At 42.3% G+C, this 12,373-nt stretch overlaps 1 protein-coding gene across 1 annotated transcript in view; it reads left to right on the forward strand.

Annotated features, from left to right (window-relative positions):
* Positions 1–11,153: 11,153 nt before the first annotated feature.
* The window catches only part of ches1 (checkpoint suppressor 1), a 71,241-nt gene continuing 70,021 nt past the window's right edge, over positions 11,154–12,373 (forward strand). Inside the window, exon 1 of the mRNA XM_085132160.1 lies at positions 11,154–11,606. The gene's annotated coding sequence lies outside the window, so the exon portion shown is untranslated. The remainder of the gene's footprint in view (positions 11,607–12,373) is intronic.

Here is a 12,373-nt window from a genome sequence, read left to right on the forward strand (position 1 = left end):
ACCAGGATGAAAACCGTATTGTTTTTCCTGTATCCGAAGTTCAACTAACGCACGGACTCTCCTTTCCAGCACCCTAGCATACACCTTTATGGAGAGGCTGAGGAGTGTGATCCCCCTTTAGTTAAAGCACACCCTCCAGTCACTTGTGGTTGAATGTAAAGCCCCAAAGCTTCTGAGAAATATCCAAAACAGTAATATCCAGTCAAGGAGGGACATGTAGTGACTGAGGTAAATTGAGCAGCCTAAAAGAATGCATTACCTGGGGCACCACCTGTCCACTTTGAATGCCAGGTGGATGGAGATACAGGTTATACATGCTAGCTAACCGCTAGGCCTTGCTTCCACTGACTCAAGTCACTAAACTGGAAACCATGACTGTATTTGGGCTTTTGGTGCTTTTTGGAACATTTTAAGTCCATTTCTGATTAAAAACGAAGCTCTCAGTCTATTAAGTCTGTGGTCACTTCTGGGTAAAACAACCCCCAACCATCACACTTAACCTTTACAAACTAAGGGGTGACATCATAATGGCTAGGTGTATCTTTTATGTACGCCTATGGTTTTACCTCCATGTTATGCAAGAGTAACACTAACAGTGTTTGGAAACCGCAGCTAAACCAATAATGTTGCAACCGCAAATTTGCAAACTTGTGGCCTTTGAAATATTGCTTGCAAATGTTGTGAGTGGTCCTTGGACCTGGTCCTGGATTTAATGCAAAGTAAAGTAGGCACTCAGCAACCTTTTACATAGGAGTAGAAACAGAATATAACCAGTTGGCAGCCATTTGAGCTGAGTCCCATACCACGAAGAGACAAGTCGCAGATGAGTTTGGCTCATCGACACAGACTCAGACTGATTGCAAACCTTGCATGTGGTGACCTGTGCAAACACCTTGCAACTTAAAGCAGGTACCCCGAGGTTGAGGGTGTTGCACCATCAACTTCTGGGGAACAATAGCTGCTGCTGCAATCGGTCTCCAAAAGTAATTCAAATTCATATTTTTACTCTAATGTGTCTGAGTCATTAGCCAATATGTTTCCCTGTGTGCTAATGGACCAATAATTCAATTGATTCCTAAGCTGTACACCTATTTGTACAGCTTGGGCACCTATGGCTGCTCCAAGGGCCTGGGTTGAGGCCCATTCCAGGCCATTTTCTTTGTGTTGTTGTCCCTGCACTGTCTCCTTCTTGTCCCGTCTCGATTTTTGATTCTAAATGTCAAAAGAAAGAACTTTAAAAACAATAGATGTTCAACCCTCAGCATCAGTTCCAGGGTGAAAATGCCGCCACTCAAAGGGTCACCAAATAGTTTGAGTAGTGTCAAAACAATGTAAATCACATGTTACAGCACTCGTAGGAAATAGATCTCAATGAAATTAAAAAACTACAGAAGACTATAACCGCATTTGTTAAGCCTGATAATTATATATATGCTAAACCAAAGGCATTAAAAGTCACTTAAAGGAACTTGAAGCTCCACTTAGCTCATCTGTGTGGCGGTAGACAGATAGACCCATTACCACAGTAGCCGGCATCCATAACATGAATTAGCATCGATAGTTCTGGTAGGAGAAGCCGCAGACAGTGATCATCAATCGGGACTGAGCTTATTAACTTCAAAAACTGCTCCAGGGTGTTAATAAGATGGCTGGCGAGTAGCAAAACATGCTGAGAAGTGCTGTGGTTGTAACACGGTCATGTTCCTGTGTCTAAAGCTTTATCTGTGCACTTCTCTGGAAAAGTAAATCCACACTTTGTCGAAGCTACTGTGATTGGTTGGTTTGAGTAACGATTTGTCCGAAGATCGTTTGGACTTGTGCTGGATGGTCCTTCATTGCCTTAATTGTATCTATAAGACAAATGCCAGGATTCTGTCATTTCTGTAAGTTTCTATAGAAGCAACAAGTTTTAGCATCAACTCTTTTTGTGATTAGTTTACTTCCAGTCCACATGGGCATCAGAGTGGAGCACGTGCCAAGTTAGATTCAGCACAGGACAGTAAATAAAGCTTATTGTAGTGCTTTCCATCATTATTTTCAACACACCAACATATTTTGGTAGAAAGGTGATACAGAGACTTTGAGATTCAAATGCCAAACTGCACTAAAGCTGTTCTGGAGGAGCACGGTAGCACAGCACATTATTAAAATGCTTTCTAGTCCATTTTCCTTTAATTTGTCACATGTCTAAATATTTGTAAGAGGGGGGAAAAAGTTCCGCTGTGATGGTAGAATTATAAATTCCTGGCAGGAGTGGACAACCAGCAACCAGAGGTCCGGCCTAGCCAGCTGCTGAGAGCTGCCATTCCCAAAAAACTAAGTGTTTGGCAGGGGACGGCGTTGAGACACACTGGGTCCCCTCCTTCAGCCTGGAGCTCTGCGAGCTCTACTTATTGGAGGAGAGGAGAGAGCTCAGCCCAACGGGAGGCTTTGCTTGTCAGGCCCTGAGCGTGCTGAGTGTGTACTTGTCGCTGTGTGTAAGTCGGCGTGCCAGTTTGTCTGCACCGTGTTGTGCTTACGTGTGCGAGCGCCCACTCCAGCTGCAGCGAGATTTATAACGTGGCACGCATGTGTGAGCGCGAATGTGGATTCTGTCACCCACTGGGCCTCACACACATTCCAAAATAAACGGCTCCCACCGAGGATTACTATCGATCCGTGCGGAGCGCTCGGCTGCATTTGGAAAGAGAGGGAGAGAGAGAGAGTATGCAACTGTGCCTCTCTCACTCTCTCTCTCCTTCTCTCAACCCGACCTGTCTTCTGAGGAATGTTATGTGTCTGCATGTCTGCAAAAAAAAGAAAGAAAAAAGTGTACGGGATGATTTGGAAACACAGTCCACTAAAGTGTTACAATGACAAATCACTGCTAGCTGTCTTTCAGACGTGTGAGGCTGGGAGTGTGTGCGCGTGAATGTGTGCGAGAGGGCTGCAGAGACAGGGAATGTTAAAAGGAGACGGGGAGACTCTTACACCTCCCTCTCACTTCTTTTTTCCTCTGTGAAGTTAGAGAAAATCTTTTCCTTGTCAGACTTGAGGGAGAGACGGGATGAGGAGGAGGAGGGGAGAAAGAGAGACGATGAAAAGCAGAGAAACACACATGGAGAGACAGCACAGAGAGGAAATAAAGAGGCTATTTGACAGCCAATACGCCTGCCTGTTTCCTGTCACCCACATGATTGCTGACCCACCCCTCCGCCCGGCCAAAGCCTCTGGGTAGACAGGCAAAGATGGCAGCCCCATTTAAAGAATGAAGTATCATGAATGGATGGATAGCTCCTAGGCCGCTCAGCGTCTGCGAGCTTTCGTGTGTCTGCGTGTTAACAATAGCGCAGTGAGTTACTAGAGCTGAGTTATTATATTAAAGTCATCTCATAATTTTGGAAGTATATAATGTGAAGAAGCAGATAAGGAAAGCAAATATAATTGAAGAACACAGGAAATTCTTGTCAAACTACAACAACAACAAAAAGAGGCATCTGTGGAAATGCAGGGTTGCCAGGTCTTTGTGACCAAACCACCGCAGTGAGCCATCAAAACCGGTCTCTGTCCAGCCATATTTGCTGATTTTAAAGCCCAAAAGGATCCCAGATGTCTTGTAATATCAGCAAAGCAAAACTAAAAATTAGGGGCCGATACTGTAAAATGTGTGTGTACTCATACTCATAAAAGTTAACCGATACCATGAACCGATACTAACTTATTTCATTAATCAGAGGGTGGCTTGTCATTTCTGTTGTAGTTTTTTAGATTGGCCACTAGGGGGGCAATTATTATTTTATTTATTATTTATTTTATAATTTTTTATATTTTATTATTTATTTAATAATAATTATTTTGTTTGTTTGTTTACAATATGGACACTCTGCAATAATTTAAAAGTTTATTTTATTCTCAAACCTAATTTGTATTTATTTTATTCCAAACAGAAGTGTTTATTTATTATTCTGAAAGCTCGAGACAGTGCCAATAGTTCAGTGATATTTTGTTAAATTACAATGTGGAGACTCTGCAATAATTTAACAGAAGTGCTTATTTTTCACTTGAAATTTTTTTGTGGTCATTTTTATTATGATTTTATTTTTTATCGGCAGAGAATAAAATAAAACCTGTCTTCCAATTAATTGTATTTGTGTGTGTGTGTGTGGTAGAAGTATCGTACTCTGTATCGGCAAGTACTCAGATCCAAGTATCGGTATCGTATCGGTTTGAAAAAATTGTTATCGTTGCATCCCTACTAAAAATGCAAGATTCCCTAAACAGCTCTTTAGCTCGGTTCAAATCTTTATTTGTCAGGGACTGTGCACAGCTACGTTCCAGTCTGCAGTCCCAGAGCAGACAATGCGTGGATAGACTTTCACCTTGGTCCTAAAATAGTCTAATGTGATGAGTTACAGCTTATGTATATGTATGCAAAACAGCTCTACCCATCGAGCAGACAAAAAAAGTAACCTGTGGCAACACTTCAAAAGTAGCTGGATTTCGCTTAAAAACCACAAATCTTCTTTAACTCTTAGGCCCAATCTCCACACTCATGGACTCGCAGACTTTGAGGAGCACTCCTGCTAAGACCATGAGGACTTAAGGCTGTCCCACTGTGAAATTGTCAAGTGCACGAGGGGCTCTCACAGACGTTTTGAGCCTTTCATGCACACTTTTCTGTAAGTCCAAATTTCTGCAGCCTTTGCCTATAGGGGAATTAGCTGCAGTTCACAGCGTTGTGACATTAAATGCAGGGTTACCAAGTGAACCTTGAAATCATGGAAATAAGCACCAATCAACCCTGACATCACAAGAAAATACGTCTACAGGAAATCAGAGGAATTTAAAAATATACTATGTTGGACTCCCAGTTTATTTCAGACAGCAAACTACTAGATAAACGTTACCCTAAAATAAGCAAAAACAAACAAACATACTTATTATGTTAATAATTATAGACTACTTGAACCCAGTCATTTTTGTGTGTTGTGTTTTATGGTTTAGTTGCATCCTGTTAAAATTAGCACCGATTTCAAACTCTTGACCCCATAAGAATTTTCCCTGCAGTTTATTGTATGGACGGCCTGACCAATAAGGACTTTAAGACCGATACAGATTTTTTTCAGGCACAAGAAACATTTATTCAGTGTAGTTGTTTTACTTCTTTACTAGGGGTGCAACGATACACAAAGTTCACGGTTTGGTTCAATATTTTTTCAATACAAAAAAAATGTTCATGCCTTTTTAATTTGTCACTTATTAAAATTAAAAATATATATTTTAACTCAAAAGTACAGTTTTTAAATTTAATGTTGCTTAAACAACAAAGTAAAAAAAAATAAATCTGATGGAGAAATCCCTCATCTTTGGAAAAGAGAGTTTATTACAGAGAAATGTCTCTTTCCAAAATAAAAGATCTACTATACGCTTCTTCTGGGCTATATTCTCAGCAGCATATTAAACATATCAGGTCCCCATAAGGAGAATCATGTGCTAACGGCTGTCTAAATGACTCGGCTAAAGTTTGTAGCATGCGTGCTTGTTGTTTTTGTCTTCCACTTGTCTTTGCACTAGGATGATGTCGGCGTAAATGTGCAGTTATATTAGTTGTGTTCCCACTAGTGCTGTCAGCGTTAAACTCGTTAAAATGACGTTAACGCCACAACACGGCAAATCTCCGTTAACGAGCTACCGCGGATCGCCCCGTGCGTGGAGCAAACGAGCAAAATGCGCTAACACACTAGTTCCCACCAATGTAACTGAGCATTGCGTGGCACATCCAACATACTGTTTTACTTTTGTCCATGACGCGCTTACCTTCAGGGTCATACGTCACATGAAGACCAAAATAGTTCCAAAGGCCAGATCTGAATGAGGGTGGGGGAGGTTCAATTTGCCATGTTGCAAGGAGCTTAGCTTCTGTCTCGCTAGCTTGCGCTGCAGTCAGTGAATCTGCGTTTGACTACTAGGCTGCACTGTCGAGCGCAGATCCACTGAGCGCTCAACACAGACAGCATCGTCAGAAGAAAAGTTGATAAAATAAATTAAAAATGTTGTATTGTTCGATACATATGTGTACCGAACCGAAAGCAGTGTATCGAACGGTTCAATATCGATACGAGTATCGTTGCACCCCTATTATTTACTTTACTCACTTATGGTAACAGATGGTTGTTGTTCGTAGCGTCCCAAACCAACACGTTCTCACTCCCAAAGCGTAACATTTTACGCTATGTGACAAATCGTCGGTATATTGCGCTTTCGGCCACCCAACACGTCTTTATATTACGAGATCGGAAAAATGAGGAAACGTGAGAACCGTTTGGAATCAATCTACACATGTGCGTTTATTTTACTTAAATCTCTTTGGAAACACTATCTAACACATTTAAGGTGGCAGTTATGGTTAGGAACAAGATCAGGGTTAGGGCTGGAATACACGGCTGGAACGTGTGTTATCGCGGAAGCGTCATTCTATTCGATTTCATCCACAATTCGGCGCGTAGCATAGGAACGCAGATGGTGTCATGGTCCTGGGTCAGTGACCCAGTGTTTTTGGTTGTTGGACTTTTACTTTATAGTTTTATGTATTATGACTGTTGTGTTTTGGTTTCCCAGGGTTTAGTTGTGTTCCCTCTGTTTGGTGTCATCCCTGCCTGTGTATCCCCTTTTGTGTAGTAAGGTCTCTGTGTTTAGTTCGCGTTTCTTAGTCTGTGTCTTTGCGTGTATGTGTTCCTGTTTTATTTTGAAGGTCCCCGTCTGATGTCAGTGCGTTCTGTTTACGTTCCCCTGCCTCGTCAGCTGTGATGTCTTCCAGGTGTGTTCCCCTCCTGTTTCCCATCCCTTCATTCCTGGTGTGTGTATTTATAGTGTGTGTTACCTCGTCCTCGTTGCTGGTTCGTCTGCGTCTCTCCGTCATTCTGTGTATTTCCCTGTGCCTCCCTCCATCTCTGTTTCTGTTTTGTTTCTGTTAGTTGTTCCCATGGAACGCCTCAGGATGTGACAAATCGTCAGTATGTTACGCGTCGGGAGTGAGAACGGGCTTCCCAAACATGTGTGTTGCCCTCTGGTGGTTGAACTATGCAACATCAGAACTCGTAACGTGGTTGAAGGGTGTTTCCCTTGTTAATTCCTCTTATAATTATTATTATTCATTGGCAGTTATACATGCTGATATCATGACACGGGCAAATAGCTAATATCTGCTGATAATATCAGCTCACAGATAAACCAATCAGGCTCTACTTGTTTTAGCTAGTAAAGACCAGCTGGGAATTGCTGGTACAACTAAAAACTAATTAGCTCTTGGAGTTTTGGGGGCGCTGGCATCGTTAAACAAAGTAGAACCCAATAATGTAAGCAGTTTGTCATGTTCTCGCTATCCACAAAGATATTGGAGATTTATTTGGGTTTCAGGTGGATGCAGCAATGTAGTTGGTGATTAGAAGTGTTTAGTTCAGCATAATTTAAATCATCATGAGTGATGCCACAGTCACAATATATAATTAACTGGTTGTCAGCATGCTGACCCAAGATAGAGCTGCTTTGAAACACAACACATAAATAAGTAAATATGTATTTTCGTGGTTAAAGGACACACATATTAATAGAGGGCATCAATGCATACACAGTAAACCGAAATACCATAAATTGTACTGTGGCACATCTGGAGGAAGTCTGGCTTGCATGATTAGGTGTCAGCCTAGCGTAAATGCAGTCTGTGGAATGGCAACACCTGCAGTTTAGTTAATTTTATCTGACAATGTTGTGATCATAAAATAATATGTTTGTCTGTAGCAGCAGCTTGGGTTTCTTTAACAGACTCTCTCCATTTCTCCTTCCCTATCGTGCTGTTCTGTTGCAGTTCAGCTGTATATGTGTTAAGCGGCAAATGAAATGCATCACTGAAATGTAATTTAAATGAACTGTCAATAATGACAGACATTTATAACCAGTTAATTAAATGTTCCAGTCCCACTGTGGACAGGACTGCTAAAACAAAGAACCTCTGCTACCATTTCTAATAATAATATACAAATAAAATACTAAAATTGCATCCAGTATTGAGTTAAATAGTAGCCCTCTTTTGAAGGCACAAACACTATCAAAGACCAAGCTTCCAGGTTTGAAGGTAACGTAGAAGTATCTTAACTCAGCATTCATTTAATGGACACCAAAAAGACTTCCAGTCCTGCACAAGTCTGCAGGAAGTCCTTCATTGGCTCTGAACTCTGTAAACAGTTTCCTGATGAGATTATGGCCTCAGTCATTCATTTCTGCTTATATTGATTAAAACATTAAGTCCCTTTTATAAATTATAGTCATTCTAAGAAGTAATTCGCCAATGAGAACGTGGTGTCACAAACAGATCTGGTCTAGGCCATCACAACAAAATGACAACAGCGAAAACATTCAACTGGAGCTTCATAATAGGACTTTACTAACCAGTGGGTGACATTGATCTATTAAACTGTCCAGGTTTGGAGCTAGCCTCGAGGCTATTCATGGAACTTCCAACAGGGCACATAGCAGTTTAGTTATTTTAGAGAGCACATGGACATAAAAATCAGATCAGCTGGTTGTTGTTTGTGGCATCCCAAACATGTGCTGCTGACACAGAATTTGCCCTCTGGTGGACAAACTGTGCAACATCAACACTCGCGACATGATTGAAGAGTGTTTCTCCTGACTCTTTTATATTTCTTTATTTTTATTGGCAGTTTGAAATGCTTATACCTATAAATGAGTCCAGTACAGTCCGTTCTTTAGCCCCAGAGGCTGCCTAGTTTTTCAAACCCTGCTGTATTTGATAAAATATGCTTTGTGTGGTAAATTTGTCCCAAAATAGGTTGTAAGAATCTTTTTCTTCACCGCAAGTTAGTTTTTCACGTGGGCACATTTTCATAACACTAAGGCTTTTTCTTAATGTGTTGACATGATCTTCCTGTCTGGCTTAACCCACCAGAGCCTGGAGCCAGTGCCACGCTAATTCACATTGTGGCTAAGACTAGCCAAGAAATACAATGACTACACTTGTCTACTTACTCATTATGATAACCACAGACTTGGAGATTAAAAATTTGTGTGCCAATAAACACTGGGGAACTTTAACTGTCCAAATGCAGTGGGACAACAATGCTTCTTTTTTCCATCCTATTGCTGATTGGCTGTTTGATGACAGGGGCGGAACAAGAACAATTCAGCATTTCAATTATTAAATAAATTCCTGCTGATTTTAATCCGAATTCTGAACTGAACAGACAAGATAACCAGTAGCTGACGAGTAAAATCATCACACATATCTTGTTTAGCTGTGCTGCTACCTGGACTCTGTTTTTCCTTCACTGTCTTAAGCCTGGGCTCGCCTCTCCCAGGCTGTTTGTGGGGCTCAGAGATAAGATCTCCCTCAATAGCAAACTTTGGAAGACATCTTAAAGATCCCCCTCTGTCGCTTCAGCTTAATGCAGCCCCCTAGGCTTGCAATACAAGCACACATGCAAACACGTACACACACACGGCCTCCCACTAATAATAGGGGCACGGCGAAGCAGCCTGGATATGAGGGCCTGTAAACACACTTCATTCTCCCAACACTTGTCTTTGATCTTTATTAAACAAAACAGTTTCCTTGGTGCGTTTTGAGCTCAACTTGAAGCACCGCACTTTGCCCGCTTCCATTTCCCCGCCCATATATATATAAAAAGAGAGCACATTTGGATTTCCTTGCTGTGGGCTCTCAGTGGGCTGATCACTGCCACGTCTGTCAGATTCATTAATGCAGAAGTGTGGCAAGCAAGTTCTGGTGAACTGTTTCTGGAGGCTACGTGTTTACATCTCAAAGCACCCTATTTTGCATATCTAATGAAGTTTACTCTATTTTTAGCGACGTGCAGGAGTGGTAGGCACGCATTACTTATGTTATTGAAGGGTTTAAATGGATTATCAAAGCTGCTTTTTACCCGACAAAAAACCTGCTCAGTCGAAGTTCTCACTACTCTGGCTGTTTAACTAAGAAGGCGTTCAAGCCTTCCTGTTAAGGGTTCCCGCTTCCTGTGTTCACAGAAAAGAAAAAAGAAAAAACCATGTCCTTCAGTTTCTGGATCCCATGGTCCATAATGATCTGATCTCTGTCTCCCATAGGCGGGCCGTTGCTATGGTAACCTGATGACGCTCTGAGGCAGGATGGGGAAAGGAGAGGAGGGAGGGGGAGGGAGATGAGGAAGAAGGTAGCTGCACAGGAGATTAAACGAGTTCAAGAAGATGACTCACTCTGTTAAGAAAGAAAGGCGTACGCCATATTTTAAACGTGCTGTGCTTCTGCCTCTCACGGCAGCGCAGTCAAGTTTTTCTAAGTAGACCCGAGTGAACCCCGTGTGTGCGCGTGCCTGTGTGCGTGAGAGAGAGACAGAGAAGGTAAAGGAGGCGGTGTTAAGGCTACTGGACATGAGCAAATGAAAATGTGATTTATGACCCGGACAAATGCGTCCAACGGAGCTCAGTGTAGTTGATGTGCAAAAGGACAGAATGCCCCTCCATCCGCCATCTATAACAGCTTCTACTCCCTTGCATGACTCCCCGCATCTGCCTCTCTGCCCTGCTGTTGCCATAGCGACCACTTGGGTACAGAATCAAAACAACTCACTGGTTTAAAGATAAATAAATAAATAAATAAATAAATAAAATCCCACATTTTACCTTTGGATGTCATAATGGCTAAACGAACCTTTTGTTGAATAGCCTTCTTATGTTCTAATACTTAATTATTTGTATCTATGTCACAAGGATATATATATCTATAAATCTGTATCTATATAGCTAGATATATTAGTTCCTTAATTTAGTGATGTTTGTGTGTTCAAAATGCACCTTACTGAAGATTTAGAAGATTTATTATTAAATCAAAGGTAATATGATAATTATTATAATTTAATATTATCATATTACCTTTTTTATACTGCATTTTTTTTTACTACATATGTGTGTGTGTGTGTGTGTGTGTGTGTGTGTGTGTGTGTGTGTGTAGTAAAAAACTGGTGAATGAATCGTCTTGTTAAGATTATAGACGATCTTTGGACATGTCTTCCGTACACAATGGCATTCTTTCAGGGAACTGAGCTCTCTCTAGGACCCAGGGCGGGCACCGGGGGAAGTCCTCTGCTGCTTGCTGCTGCTGGCGGGGCAAAGCAGGCACAGCACAGGAACACACACATCCACGCGCGCGCACACGTACACAAACTTGCGCATACACACGCTCACCGAGCTCTTCTCCAACAGTAGAGAGAGAGGGAGAGCGCGAGCTCAGAGAGGAATAAACAGAGGGAGAGAGCGAGAGAGACTATAGGAACGCAGAAGCGGCTTGTGTGTGTGTGCGTGTGTGTGTGTGTAGGTACGCTTGCTCGGCGGTTAGAAACGACTGGCTGGGCGGATATGGAGGGGCTCGGGAAAAACGCTGGGAACTGACCGAGTACCGAAACGAAGAGTGAAAGAGAGAGAGAGGGAGAAGAAGGACTGACGGATAGCACGGTAGGAAGGACGGAAGGAAAGGAGGAGAGGAGGAGAGAGAAGTCTAAAAGAGGAGAGGAAGAGTGTGAAGAAGGGGCTCGTCTGGAACACAGAAGGATCCTAAGGTGACTTTACTGGGCTTTTTGTGGCATTAATGCAGGTCTGGCAGAGGTCTGTGTGAGTGTGTGTGTGATGATGACATGTGCTGCACGGCTCTGCACTTAAAGGGAAGTGCTGTGGAGGTGCGTGTGCATGTGTGTGTGTGTGTGTCACTGTAAGTATGCCTATATATACAGGTGTGTGTGTGTGTGAGAGAGAGAGAGAGAGTTATAAAGGTTGTTTTTTCCACAAGCTAAAAAAGGGGCCAAAGTGAGCTGAAGTGACCGCTGTAAACTGGAGTGAAGGGATCAAAAGGAGTGGATACTTTTTAAGGGAACAGTGTGATCTCATTCCAACACAAACGCACTTTTTCTTGTTCCTGGTAGGCTACTTTAAGCTGAAGGAGAGAAAAATAGGGGCAAAACACTCTCTTTAAGTCCATTTTCCCCTTTCTTTCACTGTGTGTGTGTGTGTGCGCGCTCAGGTGTTTGGAGTGCAGCAGGTAACACATCACTTGGCGGCGGCGAAACCAAGGCTGAATGAATGTTGTTTTTCCCAAGCTTGAAGGAGGCTTGATAAGTAGTAACAGCTTCTGAAACGTGTGTGTGTGTGTCTGTGTGTGAAATAGAGAGGGAGAGAAAAAGTGTGTGTGCGTCTGTGAGCCATAGACGGCAAACAGGTTGACGGAGGCAGATCTGATCAGACGCACAGCAACAGAGGAGAGAGCATGGCACAGGCTGAGCAGCAGCACATTGGATTACACACACGCGAATACACACACACACAAGCTCTG

Source organism: Neolamprologus multifasciatus, chromosome 15, assembly GCF_963576455.1.
Source record: "Neolamprologus multifasciatus chromosome 15, fNeoMul1.2, whole genome shotgun sequence".
Taxonomy (NCBI): domain Eukaryota; kingdom Metazoa; phylum Chordata; class Actinopteri; order Cichliformes; family Cichlidae; genus Neolamprologus; species Neolamprologus multifasciatus.